The following is a 27412-nucleotide window of genomic DNA, read 5'->3' on the forward strand; positions in this document are numbered from 1 at the left end:
GATAAAGAGCTTATTGAAAGAAGCCAATACCTAGATAGCTCTATTCATAGGCAAAGCAAATATTGCAGGCAGAAATCCATTCAAGACAGGATATTTTGAAATTCCCTGCAGCAAACAAAGGTAGGATTAGCTGCCAGCCACAATAGGAATTGCCTTCACTGCATCACCTTCAGAAACTTCAACCAAACTTAGTTCAGACAAACACCTAGGATTTGTACATTACCTATAGAGCTAGCTATGACCCCTACATAAGTGCTACATGGCCCCCTGTGTATTACCTGGGGTGTGGCACAAAGGCAACACAGTCAAATAAGCAAGAAGAGTCCCTTTATTATCTCCAACTTTGCCCTCAATGTCCAGGTTACCTTCGGCTGAAGAAAAACTCTCCCAGAACAGCCTTTAACTGGAGAAAATTCAGTCCAAAACAAGGTACATACAGACCGTAACTAAAAATCCAAACAAACCAAGCTGTGCCCAGGTGTTTGCCTGGCTAGTGGTGTGGAGATTTTTTTGTTTGTGAGTGCAGGCTTCCAAATAATTGACAGTCTGGTGAAATCATCTCTTCTATTCATGCTTTCAGGTCTTTTTTCAATCTCTTTGGCTTCTCTGATAATTCTGTAGCTGGGGTTTTCTATAGTGGCTAGGGTTTTGGTGCCATTGAAGTCGATCCTATGACTGTGGCTTTCATGTGTTGGACTAGTGAGGAAGTGTGTTCCAGCTTTTTTACTGCATTTTTGTGTTCATCCAGGTGGGTACTTTTTCTTCTATCGGTCTGTCCAATGTATGTGGCAGAGCATGATGCACAGGGGACTTCATATATGCCTTGGTTTTCCAGGTCAATTTTATCTTTGGGGTTTCTTAGGATGGCTGCTATTTTTCTGTCTGTTTTGAAGGCAGTCTTGATGTGATGCCTGTGTAGTTTCTTACTGATTTTGTCTGTAGTACCTCTTATGTAGGGCAGGACAGCTGTTCCATAGGTCTGTTCATCTTCTAGGTCTCCATTATGTCTCAGTGTGTTTTTGTGGATCAGGCCAGTGATTTTGCTTTTGTGGAAGCCATTGGCTGTCACTACTTTAGTCAGGGTGCATAGTTCAGTCTTTATGTGTGTCTTGTCTGCCAGGTGTTTGGTTCTAGCAATTAGTGTTTTGGCCACGGAGTGTGTGTGTGTGTGTGTGTGTGTGTGTGTATCTATCTATCTATCTATCTATCTATCTATCTATCTATCTATCTATCTATCTATCTTTGGTTATTCGGGTTTTCTCCCGTGTAAGATTGGAAGTATCTAGGCAACGTTTCAATGAAGTCTCATTCATCATCTTCAGGCTTGTGTCTTCAGCTCTGTGCTTCTCTGTGCTTCTCTGAGAAGCACAGAGCTGAAGACACAAGCCTGAAGATGATGAATGAGACTTCATCAAACGTTGCCTAGATACTTCCAATCTTACGGGAGAAAACCCAATAACCAAAGATCCACATACAAATACCCGAGAACCTCAGAAATATATATATATATATATATATATATATATATATATATATATATATATATATATATATATATATACACACACACATATATATATATATATATATATATATATATATATATATATATATATATATATATATATATATATATATATATATATATATATATACATATATATATATATATATATATATATACACATACACATGAATTTAATACTTAGAAATTATTCAGCTTCCTTCTTCTTTCTTCCTTCTTCTTTTCCCTTTCTTCTGCACACCATCACATTACTTTCTTTCTGGTTTCCTCAGTCGTCTTTAATACTTAGTCACTTTCACTCTCAAACTGCACAGTCATAGCTTTGTATCAAAATGGTTCCACTCTCCATTCAACTACAGTTCTCCATTAAAGTTCCAATTTTTCTCTCTAATGTCTCTTTTCTGCTCTGCTAGTAATCAATCCAAATCATACAAATTTTAAGTTTTTATTCACAGAGTCTTGATCTTTTCTTCTGCGGCGCTCTCTCTCAGCTGTCAAACTGTTCTGTTTCCTCCCCTCCCTTTCGCTCCGCTATCCCCCACCAATTAGCTGCTGTATTCACTCTCTCCGGAGACTCCCTCTGTCAAAGTCTTTCACAGGACTCTCTTCTTTGCTTTGGTCTTTAATTGAAGCGGCTACTAAGTGACATTGTTTCTTTGTTTTTGATCATACTTCAGCTTTTCTTTGCTTTACAGATCTGCAAAGTTGTAAATAGGAGAACTGGTCACGAAGTTACATTTCATCACTTTTGTAAATGTGAATGGTTGCTAAACGAGGTAATCTCTAAACAGGATTACTTATATAAGCAAATGGGAGGGATTTGGGAATTTTATGTCACATAGCAACAACTTGAGGACTAGAAATTTCTCAAAGGATATTTTTATTTTTTCTATTTTCAAATGTTTCAGGAAAAAGGAAAGGATAGTACTTATGAATAAGTAAACTGAATTCTATAAAAGAGTAATGATTAAATTATTTATTCAGTTAATTTTAAGTTAACTGCTTATTATCTCTTTTGAGCACCTGATCCTATTTTATTTATTATTGTAATTATTTTGGAAGAAAGAACCCTTGCAAACTTCTTATTTCAAGAAAACAAATATGGTACTGACAAGATAGACAGGACAATTAAAGTGAAATGTGCAAAACAGAGGAAAGGAAAGCCCAGGAACAGATTTTAACTTTAGCTCATATGTATTTTGTAACTCTCAAAGGGTCATGTTAAATCCCCCTCCCAGTTTATGGACTGATTGAATGTTTTCTATTAACTAGACTTCCCTGGAAATAATACCATTAAAATGGAACATGTCATAACTTTAAGATAAAGAAAGAAAAATTCTTTACTATAAACAATACATAATGAGGAAGCCAGCTGCTGGAATAGAAAAGAAGTACAAGCAGTAGCAGCAAATGCTAAGAGCAGGGCCACATAGTAAGTTCTAGTTAAACTGATTTATTGTTCATACCTATGCATAGGAACCTAGTCAACAAACAGTACTATTTTGGCACTAGATAAGGGTTAACGGAATTCAAAAGGCCTTGAACTTAGACCGCTTGTGGGCATGTAAAGACTCCAGTCGGATTCCTCTTTTGACTCTACCCCCAGGGACTTCCACTCCTTCTCTTACAGTAATCATGTGATTAAGATTTCAAATTGCTGTCCTGTGTATGATATATGATGAGAGAAAGTGTGGGAGGAGAGAGGGTGGAAGGAAGGGTGGGAGGAACAGATATATTTTAGGTGAGTAATTTCACAAATTTCTCCACAGGGCTATCAAACTATTTTGGTGGAATACTAGGTTCCTTGCCTCTAGATCAGTGATCCCCAACCTTTTTTATGCCGCGGCCCGATACCGGCATCAGCTGGACGCCGTGGCCCGGTACTGGCATCAGCTGGGCGCCGCCATCTTTTTTTGATGAAAAAGTGCTTCCGGTGACCTCACCGGAAGCACTTTTTCATCAAAAAAAGATGGCGGCGCCAGCGCTTCCGGTGAGCTTTTCCGGGTAGAAATGGCTTTCTACCCGGAAAAGCTCACCGGAAGCGCTGGCGCCGCCATCTTTTTTTGATGAAAAAGTGCTTCCGGTGAGCTTTCTACCCGGAAAAGCTTACCGGAAGCACTTTTTCATCAAAAAAGATGGCGGCGCCCAGCAAGCCAGCGGCCCGGTAGGACTTGTTCCGCGGACCGGTACCGGTCCACGGACCGGTGGTTGGGGACCCCTGCTCTAGATGACACAAAGTGTAAGATTTGTAGCCTTAATCTGATTTAGTGGGGCCTAACAATTATTTGAACTCTAGTCTACTAATCTCTTAAAGAACCCTTAATATACGTATATGTATATGTTTACATTGGCATATATGTGTACATATCAATATCTCCAGTTTAATCTAGCTTCCTGAGTTCAAGACAAGCAACTGTGATATGTTTAGAACCTGAATGTTGGAGTGCCAAATTTCTTCATCAAAAGGGCAGGGCTGGGCAGGAGAAACTGATGTTCATTAGGATTCATTTGTGTTATTGGAAAATATGATTCTATGCAAAGCAGACCATAGTTTTCGTTGTCAGATCCAGATGTAATTTCATATTTTCGTCAAATGTATATTTTATGTTCTCTGCTTCTTAGAGTTGCTTCTATGAAGGTAAGAATGGTCTGAAAATTGCCATGACTAAGACTTGAATGGGACAATATTCAAGTAATTCTTGAAGGATAGAATATTAATGTAATTAAAAGCACATATATCAAGTTTAATCTATACTTATTATTTTAGCCACTAGACATATATCTTGTCAAAAGATAATCACTTAATTTTAATTAAAACTGTTATATCTCAATTGATTTAGGATTTCTAGATATTAGCCCAAGTGTCTCAAATTTTCACAGGAGAGAGAGAGAAAGAGAAAAAGATAGAGAGAGAGGGCGAGAGAGAGAGAACTAAATATGGCTTTCAGCTATGATTAATGTAATATGTTAAGATTAACTTTAGGAGAAAAATGATTTAAATTGAATTGGATTAATAAGAATTTATATCTTTTGAAGATCAAATAGCCATATTTATCATTTTAACATAAATTTCTATGAATAAAATATTCTTTAATAACTTTTAGTCAGTGGCAGGGATATAGAATAAGCTGTTAATCAGTAATTGTTTCACATTCATTCCAAACTGCACTCTCATATATATTTATTGTCCACTAGAATTTGGTCCGCACAGAATAATTCTTACTGCATGGTTTTCATATGTGTGAGAAAGTATATTTTGCATTAACTTATAACTGTTTGATGTTTGACACATTGAATGGTAAGTGTTACAAAGTGTGAAGGTTAAAGATATGAGAATCCATCGAAATCCTTCGTGTTCTACTATCTATGCTTGAAGGGAATTATTCTGTTTTGTCAATTTTTAACTGATTGGTTTTTTTTATTAAAAAAAAAAAGCTTGTTAAAAATCTGCATCCTTTTTTTCATTAAGGATTTTTTTCCCCTAATATGCCAAGTTTTTAAGAATGACTGTGAATGGTGATGCATGAGGAAGAAAGCATAGATGGTAGGTGGGTGAGGTGGAAACAGAGGACATTGTGGGTGGATCGCTAGTATGGAAAAATGGAACATGCCTGCTAGATGAGGAAGGGAGCATATATTATGGGCATGTGGGGAGGGCAGAGAGCAAATGCATGGTAGGGGGTATGGAAAGCAGGCTGTTTGTGGGTGGAAAGTGCTATGTTGGAAGAGTTCTCTTAAAACAAGTAATTCTTCTTTGTAAGCAATCCTTAGAGCTGTGGTGGGACAGTGGTTAGAATGTGGTATTGCAGGCTATTTCTGCTGACTGCCAACAGTTCAGTCCTGACTGGCTCAAGGTTGACTCAGCCTTCCATCCTTCCAAGGTAGGTAAAATGAGGATCCAGATTGTTGGGGGCAATGTGCTGACATTTGTAAACTGCTTACAGAGCTTTCTGAAGCAGAATATAAGTCTAAATTGTGAGCTGTAGTGGGGCAGTGGTTAGAATGCAGTATTGCAGGCTAATTCTGCTGACTGCCAGCAATTCAATCCTGACCAGCTGAAAGTTAACTCAGCCTTCCTTCCTTCTGAGGTGAGTAAAATGAGGAACCAGGTTGTTGGGGGCAATATGCTGACTCTGTAAACTGCTTAGAGAGGGCTGTAAAGCACTGTAAAGTGCTATATAAATCTAAGTGCTATTGCTATCCTCACCAGCCATCTTTGTATTGAAAAACAAGATTAATGGATTCAGTTGAACACCAGTTGAGCAACACAGTTGAGCAGCTCATTTTGACTACTCTTGCAAATCCTGTTCCACCTTTTTTATCATTTGCACTTCAAAGGAGCACCATGACTCGGGAAAGTTTTTTACTGACATGCCTATGGAAAGGTCTGATTGAGTGAAGCAGCACCACCCCTTTTCTGTATCAAACTGGAGTAATTGGGCCAACACTCCAGCTGACAATGGGCCCGGGCCTGTGCAGAAACTTTGTTCAGTAAATTCATGCACTGATTGTGGTGGCTATGCCAAGTTGTGATGCTTTACATACCTTCACTAACTATAGTGATCACAGACATGCATGTGGACTTGTTGACCAAGACATAAAAAAGAGGAAAACCATAGTTCTGCACAACAAGCATCAAGCCACTGATCAGGTTGAAGGGGAGGTTCCCACAATAAATCTGCCAGAAGAAGATCACCGTTGATCTTCTTTACAGAGGTGACCTTGGAGATAGAATACAGCAGTTAGCAAAACATGAATCAAGCCTAGTAAAGAAAGAAACAATTAGAAAGAAGCTAAACTTGACTTCATCTTAATCTTCTTTGGTGTAAGAGGGGGGAAGGTAAAGCATTTTCAGATTTTTTGAGATTCTGTTCTTATGGTCTCTATCTATTTCTTGATTTGCCCTACCACAAAAGGCCGGCAACCATCCCCAACTGCTCCAGCCAAAGCTGTATGCATTATGGATTTCTAGATGAAAATGTCTTGAGATGTGATAAGAGGAAAACTCTCACTTCTGGAACACAGCACTTCAAAAAAATTTGTGGGCTGTCGTAACTGTAGTCAGAATTTATTTTTTTAAAAAATTATTTATTTATTTGTCAAGCGATTATAAGATAACAGATATAAGTATAAACATAGTTATGAATACATGAAATGGATACATATAAGAAAAATAAAAAGAAACAATAGGAGAGGGACGGTAGGCACGTTCGTGCGCTTATGCACGCCCCCTTGATATAGTAGAAGGATGAGGACACATTGCTTTGGAAATTGTTGGCGTTTGTGTGTGTGAGTGTGCTTAAGGAGGTTTAAGAATTGTCAAGGTGTGCTCTTCTGGATAATTCTCATGAGCAATTATACTGTCTGAGAGTATTGAAGCAATGCTTTAAGAGGTCTATTGAGGAAGTTATGTTTGAATAGCATTGATAGAACCTCAAGAAACAGAGAAGTGAGAAGAACAAAGGTGAAGTGAAAAGAACAAATAACAATAGAGAACAAAGAAGAACAAAAGAATCATCTGAACCATGAGATAGGTGGCAAATTAATTTGATAAACAAACAAACAAAAGACAATGTAAGAATTAAAGAGTCTGGAAGTGTTAGACTGGTTTGTAATGGAGATACAGTGAATATTTAAGCTAAATATAAGCTTATTTCTTTTTTGCTTTCCCTTCTGTCATGTCCTTAATATTCTTTGCTTATTATTTTTTTACTTTTTTCCTGCACTTTGCATAAATCTTCTGCACTATACTTGAGAGAGTTAGAATGATGGGCATAGATGTAGTAAAGCCCATAATGATATTCAGAGTGAAACTTGGCAGGAATAGTATTTTCTAAAGGGTCTATCCTCTCTGGTTTTTCATCCCATTCTGCTAAAAATGGAAGCAGCTTCCATATGATGTTTCCTCATTAGAATTTATGGATAACTTTTTAAAGATTATTTAAAGATAAACTTTTAAAAGAATATATATATATATTTGAACTAAGCTGCTTTATGAATTCACCTCAAATACAAATTAAATTATAGCTGGTTCACACAGTTCAGTACATTTAAAAAAAACAAACCCAAATAACTTTTTTCTTTGAAGGGTTGGGACCATACATTGAGTTCCAATTCAGCTGATTTATTGCTCACACCTATACACAAGAATCTAATCAACTAATGATCAGCACTAATGGAATTCCAAGTGGGTTGGATCTAAATTGCTTGTGGCAACCTAACAACTCTAAACTGATCCCTCTCTTGATTGCAGGCTATACTGCTCCTTGTCCTACAGAACTAACACAAAAATCAAACTTTTTTTTTTTTAAAAAAAGAAACTTGGATTTTTTTTGGATGAATTGATAGATATAGACCCAAATTTATTTATTTTTCTTTTCTAACTTTCTTGTCATATACACCTGCATTCATAGAAACTTAAGGAGTGAGATCTCACTACTATCTTTTTTTAATGAAATGCAGTCAATGGCCAGGACAATTAAAATGGAATAAAATATACTGAAAATATAAGTGTAATACAAGTAAACAATAAGAGAGAATGAGGAGGAAGAGGAGAAGGAGCCATTAGCCAGAAATATTAGGACCAGCTCAGTATTTCCTTTCTAAGAGTAGAAAGCAGTAACTGCTAAGTCCATAAGTACTTAGCCATTCTATTTGTGACAAATTCAGGTCCTACCAGAGGAGATACACAGCTTCTACCTCAGAATGACATTCAGTTTTATGAATGAAACTGTCATAGAAGTGATACTAAAAAAATGTGGGTAAGATTTTCAGGTTGACTCAAATAGTTTGTACATGAGGAATTTTCCAGTATAGTATCACTGTAGGAAAGACATCAAATAAGAAAACTCTGCCGAGTGCAGTGGACATGAGATTGAATAAGTAAATGAGCATACATAAAATGCAGGCTCAAGTGAGTTTTGGCCCAGAATCAGTCTGTGAAAGTATAACTCCTGCTTCATGTGCCATGCTCTATCATAGTTTTTATTAATGGATTTCTGCTCTGGCATCTCTGGGTTTGTACATGAAAGCCAGGAAAATTGATGGAAGGATGTGTAACAGAAAGCAAATAAGCTCCAGAAGCCTGAAAAATATTTTCAAAGACTGGAAGAATGAAAGAGTGGTGGAAAAAACCCCTAACACCTCTTTCACAGGAGAAGAAAACTTCTGAGAAATTGCAAAACAGATCTCACCTAGCAGCACTTTCAAAGCTAATTTTCATTTCCAAGTGATGCTCATTCCACTACCGTGTTTAACAGGCATGATAAATTTGGGGCAATAACTCCTGGAATTACTTGGAAGAAGAGCTTCCAGATTGATTTGGATTAAAAAAATACCAATTTATTTGATTTTCATTTCCAAGTTCTACCATACTGGATACAAGAACTAGAACCGCGTGGTTGGATGAGAAACACCTTATAAATATAAAATGGTGTCAACAAAAATATATAGATGTGTAAATAATTCACTGGATGAATTCAACCTGGCGCTTATAGCTCTGATCTTTTCTCTAACGGAAGGATAAGAGACAAGAGACTGCCAGGTTTTTGACCTTTATTACGGCAAGCCCTGCTCCTCTGTGTTTATACAGCATGTGAACACAATGGCATTTTGGAAAGCAGTGTAAACAGAAAACCTTCTACTTATCTGTCTCATAACATGCATTTAAAATGGCATCAAAATTATACAAATGCTAGACCTCTAGAGGTTTGCCTAGGATATGCTGCTATTTGTTTTAACTATTTTTATTCCAGTAGAAAGGTTGGTTGATATAGCAGGTAGAGAATAGCAGTGTTCATAAGGTTTCCAGAGGGGAGGGAAAGAAAGTTAATCTTATCCATCCTCCCATAATTATGAACAATGTTGTTGTTACATCCCTGCTTCTGTTAGCAACAAAGAAAGAGCAATTTGTTCCTCTTCAGCTGAGTGGTGTAAAAAAGCAAGTGTGTGAAGTTAAAATCTCCCCACCTCCGGCAAAGAAATCCGATCAGAATAACTAAGAAGGGAGAGAATTCAAGCATGCCACCACTACCTAGCAACCTCTGTTTTGGAGCAAACTGTTTGACTGAATATATGAATATATGAGAAAATATCTGGGTGATGCACTTTCTACCATCACATCCAACTATTTCACTTTCTCTAGAGGAAGACGGGAAATAAATCTGTATTTATTCCCTGCCTTCCTCTAGAGGAAGTGAAATAGTCCATCTGTAATTTTGCACTACACTGGCCAATTCTGTTTCCTTAGGCAAATGAAGATACTTCTTTAAGGCTCAGTTTGATTAATTGATCAGTGAAGACTTTTAAAGGGTCTTATATACTCTCCACTTTTCTGATTTCATAAGGAACCAGCCCAGGTTCCTGGATTGTAGCTTTTCCAATTTTGTTGGTAGTATGTTTTTGTTGTAGTATTATGCACTTTCCTGCATAATAAGGTGAGAGATGCAGTCCAAAACATCTAGAGAGCACCAGTTTGAAAGCACAACCACAATGCTAGTGGACAATCCATCTATCTATCTATCCATCCATCCATCCATCCATCCATCCATCCATTATTCATCCATCCATCCTAGAAGAGCATTTAGAAATATTATGGTCAAAAAAAGAAGATATTTTTTTTAATTTCATGCTACTCACTTGAGCAGTTGCTATCTATTTCTTGATATGAATTATGTTGATGTATATTAACATAAACATGCAAGGACAGTGTCTTTTATTCTTATCTGCATTGGGAGAACTACCACAGTTCAGTGCAGTAGAATCCCATGTTGATTGCATCAAGATATGGATGGGACTTTCTTGGAAATGATCATTAGAAGACTGCTGATTCTGCTACAGAGAATCACACGATTGCCCTGATGATGAAAATGCATGCATGAATCTTGTTGTATGAGATAGTTTCTTTATTTGTTACATTTCTATCCCATTCAGGAGCCAATATAAAGGGGCCACTAGCTCCTGTTTTCTCTATAGCAACCACCCTGGCAGATTGGTTAGATTGACAGAGCACAACTGGGCCGATGTCATACAGAAAGATTCAGGTTGGACCTGAACTTGGAACTACCTGTTATTAATCCAATGTCTTAACCAATATGACATTGCCTCTTTACATAATGCTAATGCAAGAGCAAACAATCGTTGAGTGGTCCATAATGCAAAGTTCTGTATAAGAGATGCAATTAAGAGTCGTGGTGGGGCAGTGGTTAGAATGCAGTACTGCAGGCTAATTCTGCTGACTGCCAGCAGTTCGATCCTGACCAACTCAAGCTTGACTCATCCTTCCATCCTTCCAAGGTCAATAAAATGAGGACCCAGATTGGAGGCAATACGCTGACTCTGTGAACTGCTTAGAGAGGGCTGTAAATTACTATAAAGTGGTATATAAATCTAAGTGCTATTGCTATTTTCTCTCTTTTTCTGCCTGGGTTTCCTACGTTTTAAAAAAATGAGACTAGGGAAGGCCTTCAACTTTGGCACTCACATTAAGGCATCTTGCATAGCGTATGAATGCCATCTGAAGTGGTGATTTAAGAGAATTCATCCCTGACAACTTTCTTTCTCCTCCCTTCACTTATGCAGGTGAAAGCATTATATTGGAAAGATTTATAGTCTGGAATAATGAATAGTTAAGCCTGGCCTATGTATGGCCTAGGTGTTGTGGATATAAGCTGATGTTTATAGTTGTTGTCTTTCATGAAACTGCTGCCTAAAAGAATCTGCAAAATACTGCCTTTATTGTAACCTTTATTTCAGCATTAGAGTATTTCAGTTAGTTTATGCTTCTACATTAAAGAAGGATGTGGAAATGGCAAGACAAGGCAGCCCATTTAATGTTCCTTTTCTCTCTCACTCTCCTTGCAAAGCTTAACATGCCATTATTTAACACCTAGTGGGGGGTGGAGAGAAAATGCTTTGGACTGATTTTACTACCCATGCTCCTGTTTCTTTCAAAAAGCTCTGCATAATGAATGTTCTTTGATTCATTATTATCACTACACAAACACATCTTCCCGTATTGTGCTTGAAATACTGGCTTAGAACATGCTTAAGCATTTGCCTGTAATGAAACATGAAGCATAGCTTTTAGGAAAAATGTGCCTTAAAGTTTCCAGGGCTAAGTGTATACAATAATTCAAAGGCAACTAGAGCAACATGCGTAGTACTTACTATTGCAATCGTTAATAACAATAGTACTATTAACAACAATTATAAATCAGTAATAACTTAATGCATGGGTGTCAAACTTGATTTCATTGAGGGCCACATCAATGTTGTGTTTGACCTTAGGGGACCGGGGTGGGCGTGGCCAGCTTGATGTTGCTCGTGTCAGGGGTGCCTGTGGTGAACTGGCAGTCTGCCAGTTAAAATAGGCATTGGACTCCATTTTTGGCTGCAATGGCCTTCTGCAACCCTGTGCCAGCAAAAACAAAGCTCAGGAGAGCCACAGGCAGCCCTCTTGAATTCCATTCTTGGTCACAGAGGCACCATGGGCCAATCCTTTGCTGTTTCAAGGGCAGGCCCGCGGGTCAGGTCTAAGCACCCTGGAGGCCAGATCAGGCCCCCAGGCCTTGAATTTGACACTCCTGATCTAATGTCAGTCAGTTTAGTGTAGCGGTTAAAGCACCAGTATAGAAAACTTAAGATCTTGAGTTCTAATTCTGTCTTAGGCAAGAACTGAGCTGGGTAGCCTTTGGCTAGTCACTGTCTCAGCCAGTGGTGGGATTAATTTTTTTTTACTACCAGTTCTGTGGGCCTGGCTTAGTAGGTGTTGCCGGGAGAAGGAGACAGTGAAATCTCCAGTCAGAGGTGGTATTTGACAGTCCTCTGAACTACTCAAAATTTCCGCTACCAGTTCTCCAGAACTGGTCAGAACCTGCTGAATGCCACCTCTGATCTCAGCCCAAGGAAGGAAGCAATGGCAAACCACTTCTGAAAATCATTGCCAAGAAAATTGAAGGGACTTGTGCAGAGAATTGGACATGAGGCAAAAAAAAAAAAAAAAAAAAAAAACAACCCACACCCTATAATAAATGGAAATACATTTCAATAAATTACAATAATAAAATATAAGGATTTTGTAATGTTGAATAAATAATTTGAATTTTTGAACAAAACACGTATAATTTTAGATCCTTATATGATCACATATTATTTCTTTGTCAGAAATTTAAAGAAAATCCTTTTCTCTATTTAGAAAACACACAGACACATATGTACATATACATATATTCTATCTTTTAAAATGTAGTATCATTAATGAAAAAAAGAGTCTTTTTTAAATTATGATATTTCTTTCTTTTTCCAGGTCTCTCCAAATTGCTTGAATTGGATTTAAATGCTATTGCAATTTGTTGTATTAATATTATATACTATGCTTAGATCGGACCAAAGGTGGCGTAGTTGTAGGTTTTCTAGGTGTAGAATTTCAAGTCTGGTGGCATAAGGTATTCTGCAACGAGTAGAGGAGTGGAAAACTCTTCTTGTGAAATATTTCTGGACTTTTTCAACTGTGTTGATATCAGATACTTAATGTGAGTTCCAGACTGATGAGCTGTATTCAAGTATTGGTCTAGCAAATGTTTTGTATGCTCTAGTTATTTGTGTAATATTACCAGAGAAAAAGCTACATAGGATTAGATTAACAACTCTTAATGCCTTTTTGGCTATGTAGTTACAGTGGGCTCTAGCACTTAGGTCATTAGAGATGAGTACTCCAAGATCCTTGACAGAGTTTGGATCATCTACAAGGTCTTGACTATTCAGCCTGTATTTTATTTTCTGATATTTTTTTTGCCAATATGTAAGACAGAGCATTTGTTTGTTGAGATTTGAAGTTGCCATTGTTTGACCATTCTGATACATAGTCGAGGACTTTTTGAAGGGTAGCAGTATTGTTTGTGGTATTGAATAGCTTTACATCATCAGCGGACACAGTTGCTCTTCATATGATCACAGAGGTCATTTATGTAGAGTATGAAGAGAGTTGGTCCTAGAACACTGCCTTGGGGGACACCACTATTGACAGGTACAGAATTTGATAGGACGCTCCCAATTTTGACCATTTGTTGTCTGTTTGACAGGAATGCTTCTATCCAGTTATGCAGGTGTCCAGAGATACCGTAAGATTTTAGTTTTAGGAGTAGTTTGTCGTGTACCACTGAATCAAAGGCTTTACAGAAGTCTATGTAGATTGCGTCTATTGCTTTGCCCTGGTCAAGTTGTGTAGTTCCTATGTTTTTGCAGTTTAAGAGTTGCTGAATACACGGTAGTTTTTTCCTGAAACCAAATTGTTTATTAGGGAGTGGGTTGTTTGTTTCTAAGTGGAGGATTATGGATTGGTTAATAATTGATTCCATGACTTTATAGGTGACGCAGCATAAAGAGATTGGTCTGTAATTTTCAACCAAGCTGGAGTCTCCCTTTTTGAAGATGGGGATGACAGTGGCTTGTGCTGTTAACCTAATCTTATGTAGCTTTTTCTCTGGTAATATTACACTACTAACTAGAGCATACAAAACATTTGCTAGTCCAATACTCAAATACAGCTCATCAGTCTGGAACCCACATTATGTATCTGATATTAACACAGTTGAGAAAGTCCAGAAATATTTCACAAGAAGAGTTCTCCACTCCTCTACTCGTTGTAGAATACCTTATGCCACCAGACTTGAAATTCTAGACCTAGAAAACCTAGAACTACACCGCCTTCAGTCCGATCTAAGTATAGTATATAAAATCATACATTGCAATGTCCTAACCTGTCAATGAATACTTCAGCTTCAACCATAACAACACAAGAGCAAACAACAGATACAAACTCAAGGTTAATAGCACCAAACTTGATTGCAGGAAATACGACTTCAGCAACAGAGTGGTCAATGTCTGGAATACTCTACCTGACTCTGTGGTTTCTTCCCCAAACCCCAAAAACTTTAACCTTAGACTGTCTACTATTGACCTCACCCCTTTCCTAAGAGGTCTGTAGGGGGCGTGCATAAGTGCATCAATGTGCCTACCGTCCAAAACTTCCGGTTTGTCGGCCCGAGTGGCAGGGAATTGCGAGCTGCGCGATCCCTGCCGTGCTAGCCGCTTCTGGGGCTCCGACCCAGGCGGTGCGGAGCTAGCTGCCCTGCAGGGGCAGCTGAAGGTAGGGGATCCGGAGAAGGGTGTGGGGTGTTGCAGACCCCCTCCCGGCCGGCAGAACCCCCTTTTCCCAAGACGGTGCAGCGGCGGTCCGTAATGGCCGCCACAAAGAAGCTGGCAGCCGGGTAAGAATGCGCAGGAGGAAGTGGAGAAAGTGCTTGAGAGGAGAAAGTTTTTCTTGGCTCCTAGGACTCTAAGACATATTTAATAAAATTCCTGAAAAGTATGACTTTCTGAATAATACCTGCCAGAAGAGGAAAAAAGCGGCTGTTTGATGGTGCTGAAAGGATAGCTTTCCCTCTTTTCCTACGGAATAAATAACTGGATATTAAGAAACCTATTTTTTTTAGGTGAAAATTGATTTTAAGCGATGAGTGGGAAGAGAGAGGATTAAAAGAAAATATTTGTATGCTAAGACTTTGTTGGAGCAGATGCCTTAAGGATTTGAAGACTAGAAGATATTGCAATAAGATTTTAAACAGATTTGGACTTTCTTTCTCTTTGATTGATATTACCCCAGAAGGAGAAAGTGAGAACTCTGCCTTGGTTTGGACTGACTGATAACTTTGGGACTGTTTTATTTTTTTTATTTTCTTTTGAATATTCTGGTTGTTGTAAGAAGAAAGAAAGGGAAAAGAAAAGAAAAGATTTATAATGGCTCTTTCTGTTGAGGAACTAAGAAAAGAATATGAACAAGCAAAAAAAATGGTAAAGATGGTGTGGAAGAAGCTTTCCTTTTTTTTAGAAATGGCGCTTACTAACTATCAACAAACATTACAACAGATGAAGACAGCAGAGGAACAAGAAAGAAAGGAAGGAGCCATTTTTAATGAATCCCAGAATTTGATCAAGAAAGAAGGAAGAGAGAAAAGAAGAAAACTAAAGGACTTAAAATCTAAAAAAAACATTTAAGAAAGGGGAAAATAAGGTGCAAAACCAATATGATGATAGTAAACAAAAGGGAAAAGGAATACGACAGAGAAGGGAAGCCGGTAAGGCAGAGGTTAGAAGAAGGGGGTAGAAAGGTTTGTTGGGAGAAGAAAGAAAGGAAAAGGTGGAGAAAAGCTACAATGTTTTGAAATTAAATGGAAAAAAGAAATTTTTATGGATAATGGATAAAGTATAATTTTTTTTTTTTTTTAAAAAGATTTTGCTAGGTACATAAGGTGAGATGGTAGTATTGTAATGGTTTAAGAGTTGATAAGAGATTAAAATGTTAAAATGTTTAAAAATGATTGGCTTTAAAATTTAATAATAGGGGAGGTTTAGAATACTGTTTTAATTAAAGAGTTTAATAAGATTATGGTATTGATGTTATTATAAAATTTTTATTATAGTATCTTTTTTAATATTTGGATTTATTGTCTAATTATGTACTTAATTATTTTGGATGTATTAGTTAGATAGAATGTACCAAGCAAAATCGGATTGGGTATTGGATATTATTTTAAAGATTAATTTGACTAACTTAGGGGAGATAGAAAGGCATCATACTCTGATTAATGATTTCAGGAGAAACTTATTTTCTTCTTTTTATAAAGGAATGAGACAAAGGGATGATAAAAATGGACAAAAGATACAAATATAATGATTCAAACTAAGATGATTAACTAAGATAGAATTAAGAAGGGTGAAATATGTGGAGAAGTTAATATAGAAGGCTTAGAATGGTAAATAAAATAAGTAATGATATGTAAGATGAGCATGAATATAATTGAAGTCCATGAAGAGAGAGACACCTGGGTCCAAGTTACTTTCCAAAAGATTTTTTTATGTTTTGTGTGTTGTGTGTATATGTTTTTTGGGGGAGAATTAGTAAAACTTGTAGAAATATAGAATGAGAATAATGGTAACTAAGTCAGAAAGAAATAGATGAAATAATAATAATGATATTGAATAAGAGTAAAAAGAAGTAAAGAGAAATTGAATAAGAGGTTTTGGTATGTTATATGGAAATGGTTTAAAACAGAAATCATAATTTATCTGACTTGTTAAATTTACAATGAAAAAAGGTTTAAACATGTAATAATGATAATTTGTGTGTTTTAAAAATTAATAAAACTTGTTTTTAAAAAAAAATGTGCCTACCGTCCCTGTCCTATTTTTTCTTTTCTTTTTTTATTTTTATTATATGTATCCATGTATTCATAACTATGTTTTTACTTATACCTATTATCTTGTAAGCAATTGACAAACCAAATAAATAAATAAATTATAAACAGGTACCATACAAAGTAGTGGTAATTAGCAATAGCACTTAGAGTTATATACCACTTTATAGTGCTTTACAGCTCTCTCAAAGCGGTTTACAGGGTCAGCCTTTTGCCCCCAACAATCTGGGTCCTCATTTTAGCCACCTCGGAAGGATGGAAGGCTGAGTCAACCTGGAGCCTGGTGGGATTTGAACTGCGAAATTGTAGGCAGCTGGCTACAGAAGTAGCTTGCAGTATTGCACTCTAACCACTGCTATTATTATTATTATTATTATTATTATTATTATTATTATTATTATTATTATTATTATTATTATTATTATTATTATTATTATTATTATTATATAATTCTTACAGTGATTGGTATTTGTACCTCAAATTTGTTACCATCACTTTTGTTTATACTTTAAATAAATCCATAAATAAAAGAAATGAGGATGCCAACTGAGAGACAATTTAAGAGGAATTTTCTTGGTATATATAATTTATATCATCAGTGAACAGATGTTGAAGCTTTAATTGGCAAGTTGCATCTGTACCTGGATCACAGTCTAGACAAAATTAATTAATTTTAATTTATTTTCTTTTTGTTTCTGTTGACAGTGATAAGAAATTAGCTACTATAGATACACTGTTCGGTGAGAGTTGATGAGAAGGCAATAATACAAGAGGTGAGCTGATTATATTTTATGAAGTTCAACTTGGACTAAAGTCTGACCTGGAATAAGGACAATTAACATCAAGATATACAGCATTATTTCTCATAATCAGAGTAAGTTTAACTGCTGATAAATATCAACATTTTCAGAAAGGTTTACAATGTAACTAGGAATAGTTCTGAATAATTGATTCAATAAGTCATGTCAGATTTGAAGAATCCGTTGAATTCAGGATAACTCATTGATTTCATGGGGAGATAAGTGTGTGTGAGTGAGAATGTGTTTTCGTGTGTATGTATGGATAGTCATCTGTCCGACTGCTGAATAGGATTGAATGTAAACAATTAGACTGATTTGGTGATTAGAGTCTAAAATCCAATGCAATGGCGGTGAGTGTCTGTGTTGAATTAATTTCCTTTAAATCAAATCAGCAAATTAAAACTTTGCAGAGTTCCACTTAGCTACATGTTTCAACTTCTTTTGTTGAAATCAGTTAAAAGTGCTTGAATTTGATTTGGCGCTTTAAGAAACAAAAAGTGTGTCTGATTATAAAGTAATTAAATCAAATTTTCATTATGGCCATAGACCAGAATTAGGAAGGCAGGGTGCAGTCATTTAAAAAAGCATACCTCAAGATGAAAAATTAAAATAAAAAAATATATGAAAAGCTGGAAGATATAAAATATTATGAATTAAAAACTAAAAATATACCAAGCAAGCCTCTAAAAGAGTCTGAAAGAAGGAGTAGCAGGATGGCACAGGAGAGCAGAAAAACCACTCTAATATGGTGAACTAGGTGCTCATTAAATCTAGTTTATGGCACATCTCTAAAATTGTCCTGTGTGACCTGGGTATTTTGGTGGTAATGGTGAGCTGGGGTTAGCATGAATGTCTCTGTAATACAGGAACAGGTTCTGTTGTTTCTGTGTGTCCAGAGTCACAAGGCCATGGACTCTCCACGTAGGGAATTTTTCTGTATCAGTCTTCAGAGGCAGCAAAGGTGAGGCCATGTTATTGTGCCAGAGTAAAGGCCTTTCTTTGTATTGGTATTTTCAGTTTAGCTAAGTACGCCATAAGGAAGGCAAAGGAACTATTGGACTCCCTGGCAATAAAGATTCTAAAGTGAAATGTGGTATTTGTTACTTAATAAATAAAAACATCACAGACTTCAAGATTTTTTAATAAAATATTAATGAAGGTGGATGAAAGGAAATGTTAGCAGTCATAGGCAGGGACAATTTTATGCAGTTTTATTTAATTGTAATTTTGACGTCTTATGGCATGAATTGGATTTGTCATTATCTGCCTCTAAAAATGTTCTTCCAACTCAAACCTTCCTTAAGCTACTGTTTGATGAGTTAATCTTCCTTGGGAAGAAAAACTGACAAAGTAACAAATGGTTTCTAATGGTATTAATCCTTTAAAAAGGGGGAAAGAAGCAAAGGGGGGGACCCAATTAGTACAAATATATAATATCTGTAAATGGAGAAAGGAATGACCAAGATTGTACTGTTAGTTCTCATATATATATATGTATACACACACACACATACATACATACATACATACATACATACATACATAAATGCATACACGATTGTGGCATTTTTGTTAATATATTTTCAATATCTTCTAAAATGGGTTTTTTTCAAGGGATGACTATTCTAGCATCTGTGGTAGAAAACTTCACATTCTTCTATCAAAATATAGCAATTTGCTATATTTTTTTCCTTGACACTCCACATCCCAAATCAGTTTCCTGTCTGGATTGTTTCACTTGTCCTAGTAGTAATATTAACCAAGGCTTCCAGATCTGGACTACAAAAACATAGAGACTGTTAGATGACAGTAAAGAGACTTATTAAACAAGCAACTTCTACTATTACAATGTTAACTTGCATTTTGCATATATAGTATATTTAAATATGTTGAAATCAACAGTGGCAGCTTTTTGGAAGAAACACCAAGGTGGATGGATCTGGTTAACAGAATATTCGGGAGAAGGTCAATTTATGTGGCTGCTAAAAATCAATAATGACAATGGCACATAATCAAATTAATGTGAGTTTAGAATATTCCTTAAAGTTACACAGAAAAATGGCCAGGATATATGTATGAGGTTGAACTGAATGAAAAGAAGCAAACTAACATTTTATTCATGTTGTGGAATAGACATTCAGAATGTTTCATTGGCTGTGTTCCAATAAAACAAAAAAACACAACCACGTTATGATGGGCCAGAAACGTGAAATACTGTCAAAAGGAACAATGAGAATCCCCTTCACATTTTGCCCTAGCACCAGAAACATTGGTGGGTTGATTCTCTATGCCGAGTATGCTATATCACACAACTTGTAGAGAAATTGCACAAGGAGAGTGTGTGTGTATGTAAATTATTCCTATAGGAAATGTGGTAGAAAACAGTAACTGGTAGCCATTTTGAATCTAAGAACAGGTAGGATTTATTTCCACACTGTCTCTGAACAACAACAAAAGGACAATAGTAGGTTCTCCAACACTGGAGATTTTTAAGAAGAAAATGGACAGCCATTTATCTGAAATGATGTAGGATATCCTGTTTGAGCTAGGGGTTGGACTAGAAGAACCTCCAAGGTTCCTTCCAACGCTGTTATTCTGTTAAAAAGAGAAAATAGACTGTAGCTTGAAATGGGTTTTTTTCCTTACGCACTTGATTACCCTGCATACTTTTTGTATTATGAACCAATCTGACAATGCATTGCACTTTGCAGAATGCTTCGAAATTGAGGCTCTGGGTTTCAGAAGGTACTATACAGGCTTCTGGCATTGTTAGTGTGAATTTACACCACCTCAATGTTAAATCTGATTTAGAAAATAGCCCTTCTCCCTCCCTGGATCTACACTGGTAACTTACCCCATGGGAGTAAATCCCACAAAAACAGGAATGTTTTGCTATGAACTCAGGACACTCTGAATTCTGAATGGCTACTTCAACCTTAGAATGTTTCAAGTTCAGAATGTTTTGCGCATCTTTAATGCGGACTAGACAATCTTGTGTGATCTGTTGGGTCATCCTTTGAGGGAAAGGTGGTAAAGTCTGATGTGATCAGAATGAACATTTTTGGCTGACAATATTTTTTTTATCCCAATGCTGAATGATCCCATGATCATCTAAGAAGACTAAATATCATAAATATAAAAAGAATAGTAGTGGCAAATAAATGTCAATAAAAAGTCAATATTTGCTTGCTAACCAGATAAACAGAATGCTCAAGAGTGGGCAAAAAAAGCAGTGGGAGCAGAAATGTCTTCTGACTTTCTGCTGGCTTCCCCATTGACTTTTTTTGTGGGAAGCTGGCAGGAAGCATTGGATCTTGATCGCTTCAATGCGGGCAGGCTATTATTCTGTGAGAATTAGCATTGTAAGAATTAGCATATATAGATTCTACTGTATATATGATTTTAACCATTTATTTTATTGGAAATTGGGGAATTGCGTAGAAAACAACGATATATGACAGGGGTCCCCAAACTTGGCAACTTTAAGACTTGTGGACTTCAATTCCCAAGATTCTCCAGCCAGCTAGGGAGTTGAAGTCCACAAGTCTTAAAGTTGCCTAGTTTGGGACCTCTGATATACGATGATAATAGTGAGTCCCCACTGGTAGAATAGTTCATTAAAGTGTATATTTCTTCAGCAGGTAGGCAAAACAGTATTGGAACACTGTTTCCACCTCCCCCCCTCTCATTTTATTCTTTCAGAAATTATGAAGAGAACGGGTGGTATTATATATGAATTAGACCATCTGTACTAAATAGAATTTAATGGGATTTACTCCAAAGTAAGATCATGTAGAATTTGCAGCCTTGGCAAGATATTCATGAAAATAAATCCCATTGCTAATTTGATTTATATGGCTTCTTTTTTTTTTCCTCAAGGCAATATGCTTAGCTTACTTGGAGCAGCCTTGTGAAATAGGTTAGTCAAGAAATAATGATAGATCTAGCAACCTCAGTGAGTTTTATGGCTGAATAAAAGCTGAATTTCAGTTTCTACAAGCACAATGCTTTAGCCACCATACCACAAAAACTGTCAATGGAATTACTTTCAAGCAAACCTAGGTAACATTTCATATAAACCAGAGTTTACGTTTGCTCTGAACTGGAGTGATGGTGGCAGGTCACCATCACCAAATAGACAGGTCACTCAAGAGTGCCTTTCTTGCAAGTTCTTCCTAAGCAATCTTACCGGCTTGATGCAAATGTACTGTATGTTGACTACAAAGCAGCATGATGCTTTTAGTGCCCTGGATGAGGCTTAAGTCTTTTTCTTCCTTCCTTCCTTCCTTCCTTCCTTCCTTCCTTCCTTCCTTCCTTCCTTCCTCTTCTTTTTTTCTTTGTTGCAGCTGTATTTCAAATGAAGAGTAATGATTCCTGGAGAGCACAAGACTTTCATGCAAAGTTCTGACCACCCTACTGTACGGAGAATTTGGAGAGAGGAGGGAAAGCAAGATCAGCCATGAGGAAGTAGAGAGGAGGAAATGGCTAGAGTGGAGGGAGGGATATACAGAGATCAAACTGAATTGGGAAAGAGCAGACAGACTATGATAATATACCAAGACAGAGAGCCAAAAACAGTGTACACTCTGTTGGTGTTTTGCAGTATTTTAACAGATGTTTGAGTGTAGAAAGTCAGCACCTACCCTCCTAGAAGAATGAAATATGAAATATTAAAAAAGGCAGAATATAATATTTCCCTAACCCTAACCCCAAAAGGGAGAAATGGAGAAATATATTATTTTAAAGGTAAACGCTACCCCCGCTTTCCTTAATAGTCCCAGCAGATTCTGAAGCTAGATTTTAGAAATGCAGAGTTGGCAATCCATTCAAGACAGGATATTTTGAACAACAGCAGAATGGTAGGATTAGAAGCAGCATTACTCAAAATCCAACACAGGGTAAAGCCATTAAGCCACAATAGGAATTATTGCATCACCCTCAGGGCAGTCCAAACATCAACCAAACTTAGCTCAGACAAACACCTAGGATTTGTACTTTGCCTATAGAGACAGCTATGACCTCTATATAACCCCTTCATGGCCCTATGGGTGTCTGACAACAGCCAATAGAATATATGCTCTTGCACAGGAACAGGAAGTTCAGGTGCAAAGCCCAGGAGAAGGTATAAAAAAACCCCATTCTCAACTCCATTTTGGGCATGTGTCCATTCTCCATGTGCTTCATGGTTCTGTTCATTATTAAATTATCTTTCCAATCAGCCTCCATATTTCCACTATCTTTCTCCCAGCTTGGAACTGAACCAGATAGATATTCTTCCTACAAGAGGAAGTGATTTAAGACAAGAAGGCCTAGTCCACTTGTATAGTTGGAAAGAGCCTACATTAGTAGTGGGATTCAATTTTTTTTACTACCAGTTTTGTGGGTGTGGCTTGGTGGGTGTGGCATGAGAAGGATACTATAAAATCTCCAGTCAAAGGTGGCATCTGCCGGTTCTCTAAACTACTCAAACTTTCCACTACTGGTTTTCCAGAACTGATCAGAACCTGCTGAATACCACCTCTGGCCTATTTTGGATCCCGTCGGCCAAAGAATTGCAGCTGGTGAAGTCCAGGAGAAAAGCCCTTTTTTGCTGTCCACCTGTAAACACCTGGACATCCAGAAAAGCCCTCAAAACTTGGCTCTGCCATTTGGCCTGGGATCCTGATAGAGGCCTGTTATATTTGGGGGTGAGTAAAGAAGATCCTTATCCCCAGGATGCCCATCCGCTCATGTTTTCTATTCAATTTTTCTAATTTTAATTGTTTTCTAGCACTTTTTAACAAAAAAATAATACATTTTAAGCCACCTGGGGTTGCTGTATCAGTGCGGTGGGCGGCACAGAATTTTAATAATAAATGAATAAAAAGAAGGCACTTTGTTCCCATCTTGCTTGTGTGAGAGAGGCTAAGTAAAAATAAGACTCAGAATTTAGGAATTGTGCAAAAGTATTCAAATCTGTTCTATTACACAGTATATTTTAAAATTGTGTCTGGTTTCCCCCACCCCCCCCAGTTTATAAAATTACAAATTCCATCCCATTCATTTCACATATAAATTAAAATGCAATCATAAAAAGTAAGTGCTTTCTTTCTTGATTTCATTTGTCTTGCCATGTTCAAGGATGGAAAATTGTTATAACACGAAGAAGACTGCTAAATGGAATGTGTGGGTGCACCCATTCATGAACCCCGAACATTTTAATACAATGCCAATAAAAAAAAGGCTAGAATATACTGGGATCAAACTGTCTGTGGCATGGAAACATACTATAAAAGAATGCAATTATTAGCTCCATGGAAGAAGGTGCTGAGAATGTGCAGCACTAAAATCCCTTGCAAAATCCCACTAAGTTTGTAAATGTGGAGCAATGCCCAATTTTGGGTAACAAGCAATTAGTTAACAAGCTCATTCAGAAAATATATGAAACTTTAGTTCACCACTTTGAATAGAGGAGGATGAGAAAAAATATCCAGTCAAACTGCATTCTTCTGATGAGAGAATTCCTTTTGCTTTCCTAACACGTAGGCTGAACCAGACAAAATCATTCAAGAGTGTGATTTGGGGCATGGAAAATCACTGTGCAGCCAGGGAAAGCATGAAAAGGTAAATGTAGCATAATCATAGGGGTTCACCTTGTCTTCTCTGCTCTCAGATGCTAGGAAAGTCAAGGAGTCCTAATGCATTCAACCTGGGTAACCGGAAAGTATTGGCGCAAAGCAGAGCGAGGCAATCCATAGAGACAAGAGTTGAAGGAAACCAAATGTAAGAAGAGGAGTAGGGAAGAGAGAAAGAACTGGAGAATAAAGCAAAGTCTTGACCACAACTGATAAAAAATATAGTTAATCCTAAGGATCAGCCTAAAAACCAATAGATTTTGTACAATTGCTCTTATGCAAAGCAATAAAAGCGCACATGTATGCAACAGTAGTAAAAGATTAGCACAAGCCCAGAAATTTATTATACATAATTATTAAAATAAAAAAATAAAAAAGATGGACATGGCTCAGAATTCATGTTATGAGAAGAACAATTAAAAAAAAAACTTTTGCCATATTGCTTAGTCATCTTGAATATAATTGTCTGAAGTCAAATTAAGCATTTCAAATACAGGAATAAGAACCAAATAATACATGCTAATGTGCAAACTACTGAAGCCCATTTCTGACAGAAAGTTAATTGTAAGTATTCTTAGTAAATATTTCAATAAATATTTATTGTATATGAAGTTGTTCCTTCTCCTTTTAAAATAATATGTAATTAATTTTATGTCTTGCAAATAACTGTTACAGTGGTGGGATTCAAATTTTTTCACTACCGGTTCTGTGGGTGTGCCTTTATGGGCATGGCAGGGGAAGGATACTATAAAATCTCTATTCCCACCCCACTCCGGAGGAAGGTTACTGCAAAATCCCATTCCCTCCCCGCCCCACTAACCTGCTTTCCAGCTCCGTTCCCCAGTGCAGGGCAACACATGAAGACCCAGCCGATCAGCTGGGACTCGGGAGGCAGAGAATAGATGGGGGTGGGGCCAGTCAGAGGTGGTATTTGTCGGTTCTCCAAACTACTCAAAATTTCTGCTACTGGTTCTCCAGAACTGGTCAGAACCTGCTGAATATCATCTCTGAACTATTATCATTTTTACCAATTGTCATTGGTTTAAAAGCTACTAATCATTCTGTGCAACCTATAATCATGATGGAGTTTCAAAAGCAGCAGTTGTATATGGACTGAATAAAGCAAAAAACTGGTGCTTAAGATTGGGAACTTGGGTATAATAGATGGTTAAAAAAAAATCCATCAAGTGTATAGGGAAAGGTAAATGTTTTAAATACGAATTACCTCAAAGTATAATTTCAGTCTTTGTGATTTCCCAATTTATAATCTGGGACAATTCTAAATTGAAAACTATAAATAAATGTGAGTTTCCCTGCAAGTCACGATGGATTAATAAGCATATTAATATTTTGGATCAAGCTAATTGTTCACCAATTTTTAAAATAATTTGAGTTGATGATGGATACATTGTGAAATGTCAGTATATTCAATTAAAAGATATCTTGCTTTGACAATTTGATCCAAATGAATTAGCAGTGTCTAAAACTGATTTATTGCCTTATTTCACTTAACATCTGTAAGTTAATATGTTGCAAAGATAAATATAATAATTTAAATGTACTCTTGACTTATGGATTAACGTCTTTCACTTATTTTATCAAGAATTGTGAATTTACAAAGCATTGTTGGAAAAATATAATTATATAGTTTGGAACCATCAACATATATGTGCTACTTTCTTTTAATGACTGCTTTCTAGTAATGGAATACCATATTTTATATAATGATGGTTTAATTATATGTTTAAAAATTGGGCCAAATAATCTCTATATTTTATCTCTTGAGTGATACTTCTTGCAGTTTTAAACATATTTTTTTTTTGCTTTGTTGGATTTCCATAGAGAAGAAATAGACTTTTAATCACCCTACTCAATTCCCTGGAGAGAAGAGAACATGGATAAAATCTCAATAAAGAATCCTAACAATACATGTCCCAGGCTTATCAGATGTATGAAAAGAAGAAGCTGTAACAAAGAGAAACCTCTCAGTATTTAGACAGAACAGGTAGAACAGTTTTTCTCAAACTTAGAAATTTTAAGATGTGTGGACCAATTTCCCAAATTCCACACATACGTGAAGTCCACACTTCTTAAAGTTGCTAAGCTTAAGAAATCCTGAGCTAGAGCCAAAACTTTCAAAATAAGTGGCTGGCCTTTCTTAGTTTCCCTTGGATTTCTAATGCCTAGAAGATTAACTTGGTAAGAATGAGATTCTTAAATTGTTAGTTTTCCTGAAGAGTTTTAAGCAATTTAAGTCATTTAACTTCTCACAGCCTTCCAACTGAGATAGTCTATTGTGTTCTCAGTCACTTTCATTCTGGATGTTCAGTGTCTTAAATGTTGTATCTTGTCTAATCTTGAAGAAAAAATATTTTGTATCTTCTCAGCAGTTGCAGAAAGTGATGCAATTTTCTTGGCCACAATATAAACAGAGAATGAAAGGCCTTTCATAATGAAACTTGGATTCCCAACTCTGAATTCAAAATCATGTCAATAACCTCACACTTATGGAATGGGGCCATAGAAATGCATGTCAAATTAATTTTATTGTAATTGTGGAATTAGTTTTGTTTTAAAAAACCTTAACAGGAAGGAAATAGATGGATGTTTTTATTGTATAATGAAGCTGATTTAAGTGGTTAATATTGATGCAATAAAACATCACATTAAAACATATAACTGGTTAGAGGTTTGTATTGGAATAGGAGACAGAGTTCAAGCTGAATTTACTTATGTATCCTTTTTTGAGACTCTGGGTTAGTCACTATCAATTAAACAGACAAAGGAAGAAAAGATAGGAAGATTTGACAGTAAACAAAATGGAGGAATGGTTGGTGAAAATGATAAAACTTGCTGTGATGTCTAAATTGATTTCCTTGATCAGAGAAAAGACAATATCTGCATTTATTGCTGACTAGAAACCCTTTATAAGTTTCTGTGTGAAACAGAAAAACTGAACATATGATTTATGTTTTGATGATTAGAAAAGATAGATTATATAAAGATTACATTCTACATTATAGCCATAGAATAAGAGGTAAAGTTACAACTGTATTTTTAACTGCTTTAAGAATATCACAAGCAACTTCTTTGTATCTTACTTTTCTATTTTTATTATACTTATTTTCTTCACTTGCAAATTTTAACTTTCTCTTTTTATTTCTTGGCTTTACTTGTTCTTTGTATTAGTTTTCATCTGTTTTAAAATCTTTAGTAAAT

Source organism: Notechis scutatus, chromosome 4, assembly GCF_049901735.1.
Source record: "Notechis scutatus isolate UNSWTSFEM ecotype Mainland chromosome 4, rNotScu1.2, whole genome shotgun sequence".
NCBI classification, from domain to species: Eukaryota; Metazoa; Chordata; class Lepidosauria; order Squamata; family Elapidae; genus Notechis; species Notechis scutatus.